This window comes from Martes martes (genome assembly GCF_963455335.1).
Source record: "Martes martes genome assembly, chromosome: 1".
Lineage (NCBI taxonomy): Eukaryota > Metazoa > Chordata > Mammalia > Carnivora > Mustelidae > Martes > Martes martes.
In genome coordinates this window covers 114,396,204-114,402,203 of record NC_137888.1, presented here as the reverse complement: position 1 = coordinate 114,402,203, position 6,000 = coordinate 114,396,204, and the positions used below count along the sequence as shown (strand labels likewise).

The following is a 6,000-nucleotide window of genomic DNA, read 5'->3' as shown; positions in this document are numbered from 1 at the left end:
GAGGGAAGTATTTAATTTGCCTCCCGCGCCATCGGAAGAAACTCCTTTACGCCGGAGGCAGTGGGGTGGGCGCGTGGGAGCTTTCTCCTGCGTAGGCTTCCCAGTCCTCCGCCGGAGGCCGGGTGCGCTGAGCTAGTTGTCGAAGGCGAATTACAGTTTTTGTTTGTTTTTGGATGGGGGGTGGTGGCGCTCTTAAGGAATGAAGGACACCTGGATTAGAACCACGGTCTGGTTTTGTCTCCGTTGTAGCACAAGTTTCCACCTTGACCTTGACTCTGGGCAAGTCTATTCTAGGTCACTCAGTGGTCCTCTGTTTCCCTGTTCATTAAATGGAGATCTGTACTATGATCTTGTTTTTGCACGGCCAGGGTGGCAAATTCCACCTCCTCCAGGCCAAATAAACCCGTCCTCCGCTGGTAACCTCGCCTCCCCCGGACACAGCTCTTTAGAAAGGTCCTCTTCGCCCCTTTCTTCCCTTCGCGGGTCTAGGGGGATTAAAGGCGAGGTGGGCAGGGCCTGCCCAGTGGCCCCGCCCATCTCCCCTGGCCCCGCCCCACTACGTCCCCTCTGCGCCCCTCCGCGCTCGGCGCTGGGATGAGGCAACCACGTGACCTCACATCCGGGCGCGGGAGTCCCGAGCTTGCCGCGCGCTCCCCCGCCCGCCGGCTCTCCCCGCAGCGTGATCTGGGCGCCACGGCGGAGGGGAGGGGGGTTCGCTTCGTCGCTGGCGGCGGGAGGCCGTTTCGGAGTGCAGACCGCCCCCCTCCCCTGCCCGCCTACCCCCGTCACAGTCCCTTGTTCTCGCTCTGTCCGGCTGCAAGCCGCCGCCGCCGCGGGCGCCGAGGAGGAGAGCGCGGACACCCCTGTGCCCGGCTCAGCCAGGGCCTGGCCGCGGCGCCTCCCTCCCCTCACCCCGAGCTGCAGCGCGCGGCGGCGGCGGCGCCTCGAATCCGAGCGACCCGCGGTCGCCGGCGCCCGCCGAGGGCGATGGGGCTGGGCTGAGGCGAGGCGGCGGCGGCTACAGCAGCGGGCCCGGGCTCCGGCCCCCCGCGGTCCCTCGGCTGCTCCGGCCCAGAGGCCGCCGAGGAGACGGCGCAGCGGCGGCGGGTGAGTGGTCGGGCTTTGCCGGGACGCCGGGGGCAGGGTGAGCGGGGCGCGGAGTAGGTGAGTGGTGGTGGTGGTGATGGCGGGGGGTTGAAGGAGAAGAAGGGTGTTGTCGGGTACCAGGTGAGCTTCTGCTGGGCTCCCTGGCCCAGAATCCCGCATCACTTCCCCGGGGAGATGAGTGGGATGGAGAGGGGAGCGCTGAGACCGCGGAATGTCTGCCTGGGACAGGTGAGGCGAGAAAAAAGGATACACGTTGTGGGTGTGAAGGCCTGGTTTGGACACGCTGCTTGCGTTGGGACTGGGGAGTAAGGATGGTGGTCCAGCCCTTTTAGAAAGTCTGGCAGATGGGTGGTCGAAGGGCAGGACGCATGATGTGTTCTGCGGGTGCTGCCTAAAGGCATCTTGAGTTCGTCCTTAACGTCGGAGTAGTAACAGCTTCTTGCCATCACCGCATTTTATGGATGACTAAGTGAGGCCCAGAGAGGAAAAGTGACTTTTTAATTGGTTAAGGCCTCTCACTTTGACTCTGTAAGTGAATAGTAGAAAAACCCCGGGGTTCTCTCCATTACTTGCGTGGCCACTCTCTTTATGGCCTTTAATTCTCCCCATTACCTTCACAGAGTTAGGTTTGGCAATGTATCTTTAGCGGGGTTGTGGCTGGGGGAATGGATTGGAGATTGACAATAACTCGGTTCGGGGCTTCCCAATTTGGAAAGATTTTGTGACAGGTGTTTATCATTTCCTGTTCCCATAGATCTGACAGAAACATCCTTGGATCTTGGTGTCTGGACATAGGAGGTATGAATCACTCACGTAATTCACTCCTTTTAATTGTCAGTGTCTTAGAGCTATATTTAGTGGTTATATTAGTGCAAAATTAATGGGTATGGAGTCGTAAACGTAGAAACAGAAACCTATGTTTCCTACTTATGATTCTGAACTGTACAAGTAGAAGATTTGTGTATGTAATGACTATTTTAGATCTATGAGTCAGGAAGTTAGAATTTTTTTAAAATCCAAGAAATGCAGGAACGTTAAAGATTATTGCAAAGTGAATACTGTGTTCTAAAGGCTTTGTGGCTAAAGTGAAGGTGTTTTGATTTCCTTATCTTTTAAGGGGTGATTTCATAGTTAAAAGTGCTCTGCCTTTTGTTAGATCTCAGCCTCCTTACCAAGGTACATATATTTTATGGCATTCTTTTCTCCGGAGGATTGTTGCTTTGAGGATTGTTGCTTTGCCGAATAGGCTACGGATGCCAAAATAAATCTGTTCGGGTATTCCATTCTGGTTTAGCAACCCTTTTTTAAATGCAGATCAGTTCCTGGAAGTTCCAAATAGTAAGCCTATTATTAATTGTGATGCAACTTTTTACTTTTGCTACTATCCTTTTGCATTATCCCATACTAGATCGGGGAGCCTGAGACTGTTCAGTAAGATTTTTGAACTTTGTTAGGACAACAAAGCTTGTTTTTGCTCAGGGCATTGGGTAGGAAAAGTGATGACACTGGTTGTCTCAATTTATAAGTAGTATAGTTATAAATGAAAATATGAAGTTGCAATTTATTTTGAAAATACAGTTGACAGGCTTCAATTTGATGCAGTGTTCAAATTATGTAGTGAGAGGGCTGATTTCTTTGTCTAGGTCAACCAGAATACTTTACTTGGGGTATGCTTGGTTATTAAAATTTTAATTTGGTTTGATTTGAGATAAGTATAATAAATTCCGGGCACCTGGGTGGCTCAGTGGGTTAAAGCCTCTGCCTTCCGCTCAGGTCAGGATCCCAGCCAGGGTCCTGGGATCCAGCCCCATGGGCTCTCTGCTCGGCAGGGGGCCTGCCTCTCCTCTCTCTCTGTGCCTGCTTCTCTGCCTACTTGTGATTTCTGTCTGTCAAATAAATAAAATCTTAAAAAAAAAATCTTATATAGGTAGGGAAATAGTTTTATAGTATTTAGAGCAAAGCTTTGTTAAGCCTGAATGTCTGAATATTATCTTCTAATGAGTTCTGTGTGGTTTTGCTTATTAGTTATTAGAGCTAAAATATTTCCGTTGGTTTAGTTAGCCCTTAACGGTTGTCTCATTTAGGTACATCAGTTTTCCACCTGTACCGTATACCAAATATGGATTCTTATGTGGCTAATAATTGTGTGTTGGTAGCTACAACATAATGTAATATAGAAAAAGCACGGACTTGGGAAATCAGACTGGAGTTTGATTTTTGACTTTTCATAACTAGCTCTTTGACTAGGCTTTGAATTAAACACTTAACATGGATTATCTCATTTAAACTGTATTTTACAGATGGGGAAATTTGAGGTTCAGAGATGTTAAGTTACCCAGAGTCACAGACAGCTAACATGGTAAACCAAGAAATAGAAACAGCTTGTCACATACAGTAACAGAGCTAGATTCATGCTGTCTTCAGAGGCCCTTACATTGTAAGTTGCTTAACTTCCCTGATTATCATCATCTTCTAATTCTTTTTTTAAAAATTTTTTTATTTTTTATTAACGTATAATGTATTATTAGCCTCGGGTACAGGTCTGTGAATCGCCAGGTTTCTAATTCATTTTTATTGAAAACAAATATTAATACTTACCTCAGAGAATTTTGAGGATTAGCTGAGAACTTATGTTCTCCCTTTCCCCCTTTTATTCTCTATACTAAATTAAGCTCTGCTTATATAACATGGTGGTCTTGTAACCACTGTGAATATGAGGTTTTAAAAATGTGAGTACACGGGGCGCCTGGGTGGCTCAGTGGGTTAAGCCTCTGCCTTTGCCTCAGGTCATGATCTCAGGGTCCTGGGATGGAGCCCCGAGTCGGGCTCTCTGCTCAGCAGGGAGCCTGCTTCCCTATCTTTCTCTGCCTGCCTCTCTGCCTACTTGTGATCTCTCTCTGTGTCAAATAAATAAATAAATAAATAATCTTTTAAAAAAAAATGTGAGTACACTTTATTCCTAAGATTAATAGCAGTCCTAGGAGATGGGCCATGATCAGTGATATGGGGGCATCCTGTGAAACTTTGTCTTTATTCTGTATTTTTTTTTTCCCCAATGGTCCTGGTAATGGTGGAAATAAGAACTTTATACTTGAATGGCAGCATAATGGTTGTAATTACTAAAAATCTGGGAAGACAGAAATAGAATTTTGAAATGATCTTGATTACTTGGTTTGTCTAACGCTGGATTCTGTCCACTGGTATATTTGGTAACCTAAATTAACTATATATGTAGTAAGTGGAAGACATTGTGAATGGAACATAAGTTGAATAGGAGTTATCAACTTATCACTTATTAAAGATAACACTTTTAAACCAGTTCATAGTGGTATGGTAAAAGAAGATAGTCTGGTGCTTGACATCTAACATCAGCAGAGGGTTTGTTCCAGTGATGAAATGCATTCTGAATGTGCTGTATAGCTCATCTAGTTAAATCTGCACCCCAGAGGTAGCTGATGGGATTTAATCTTTGGTTTTGGGAGATAGTTTGTGTGAAATGAAGCTAACTGGATTATGGAGAGAATGAATCCATAGTCACTAAAAGCATGTTCTAATTATTAACCCATCTGACTAGTCCAGGAAACATGAGAGAGGCAAGGAAATAATTATTAGAGAGCCTTACTTGAATTTTGTTGACTTCATTTTTTGAGATAGAGAAAGAAAAGAGCGTTGGAATTAAAGCACATCTTTTAAGATTTATGTAGAAAAAGTAAAAGTTCTGGGTTTATTTAATTAGGGAAAAGTAGGTGGTATCTGTGGGGTAGAATGTCCTAGATTTAATGGTAACTAGTGATTATATAAGCCATGAGTTAAAAACATTTGTTGGTGGTGGGGTTATGGACATTGGGGAGGATATGTGATATGGTGAGTGCTGTGAAGTGTGTAAACCTGGCGACTCACAGACCTGTACCCCTGGGGTTAGTAATACATTATATGTTTATAAAAAAATTAAAAAATTAAAAAAAATTGTTATTAGTGGGGTGCCTGGGTGGCTCAGTTGGTTAGGTGTCCAACTCTTGATTTTGGTCAGGTTGTGATCTCAGGGTCATGAGATTGAGCCCTGTGTTGGGCCCTCTCTCTAATTAAAAAACAAAACAACCCACCAAAGATTTATATTAGTAAGATTAAAAATAGAGATGATGAAAAAAAATAGAGATGATGTGAAATGTCATGAATGAATGGTAATAAAAAATTACCACTTTTGTAATCATTAGTTAAAAAACACATTAGTCAGGAGGGGGAAGAATGGAATGAAGGAAAGGGAAAGTTGATCAGATAGTCAAATGTCTGAGAACGAGGAAAGTTGAGGATGTGGATTGCTGAAGAGTTTCCATGGGACAGTTCTCTCTCTCTCGAGAGTTTCTCTCTAGAGGACTGTCCCAACAGAGGATCTGGTAACACCTTAGTTCGGAAGGCTCATAATGGGGCCTTTGTTAGGTCTGACTAGTAAAACATTAACTCAAATAGCAAACTACAAAACTGCCAAATTTAAAAAAAGGAGTGTACCATAGGGCATCTCCCCAGTGAAAGAGGCCATATAGATCTTTGGAAACAGAGCTCCACAGAGACCTGTTTCTTTGAGGGTATAGATGAAGATACATGTTTTACCTCTTCCTGTCACCCAGGACCACTAATACTAGTATGAACTGAGAATCCAATAAGAAGTACCCCTCTGTCTATTTGTGTATGTGTATGAATTAAGTGAGTTGTAATCAATCTCTTAATTGAAATTCCTCTCTTTGCCGACCCTCATGCTTTTTAATGATCTATTGATACTCAGGTAAGAAAACGAATTTCTGAGAAAAGTGAGTTAACTATGTAGAATTTACTGATTACATGATGTGGAACTTGATGATGTATGTAGATTTTCTCAGAAGCTTTAAATAAAAATAT

The 6,000-nt window shown here is 44.6% G+C and overlaps 1 protein-coding gene across 5 annotated transcripts in view; it reads left to right on the top strand.

Moving 5' to 3' along the window:
• Positions 1 to 803: 803 nt before the first annotated feature.
• ATP13A3 (ATPase 13A3) overlaps positions 804 to 6,000 on the top strand; it is a 91,985-nt gene continuing 86,788 nt past the window's right edge. For 3 of the 5 annotated variants that reach the window (XM_080802155.1, XM_080802151.1, XM_080802154.1), the window contains exons 1-2: positions 804 to 1,107; positions 1,862 to 1,905. The gene's annotated coding sequence lies outside the window, so the exon portion shown is untranslated. Of the gene's footprint in view, positions 1,108 to 1,861; positions 1,906 to 3,458; positions 3,545 to 6,000 lie in introns of those variants that run through there. The other 2 variants (XM_080802153.1, XM_080802152.1) reach the window with 2 other exon arrangements.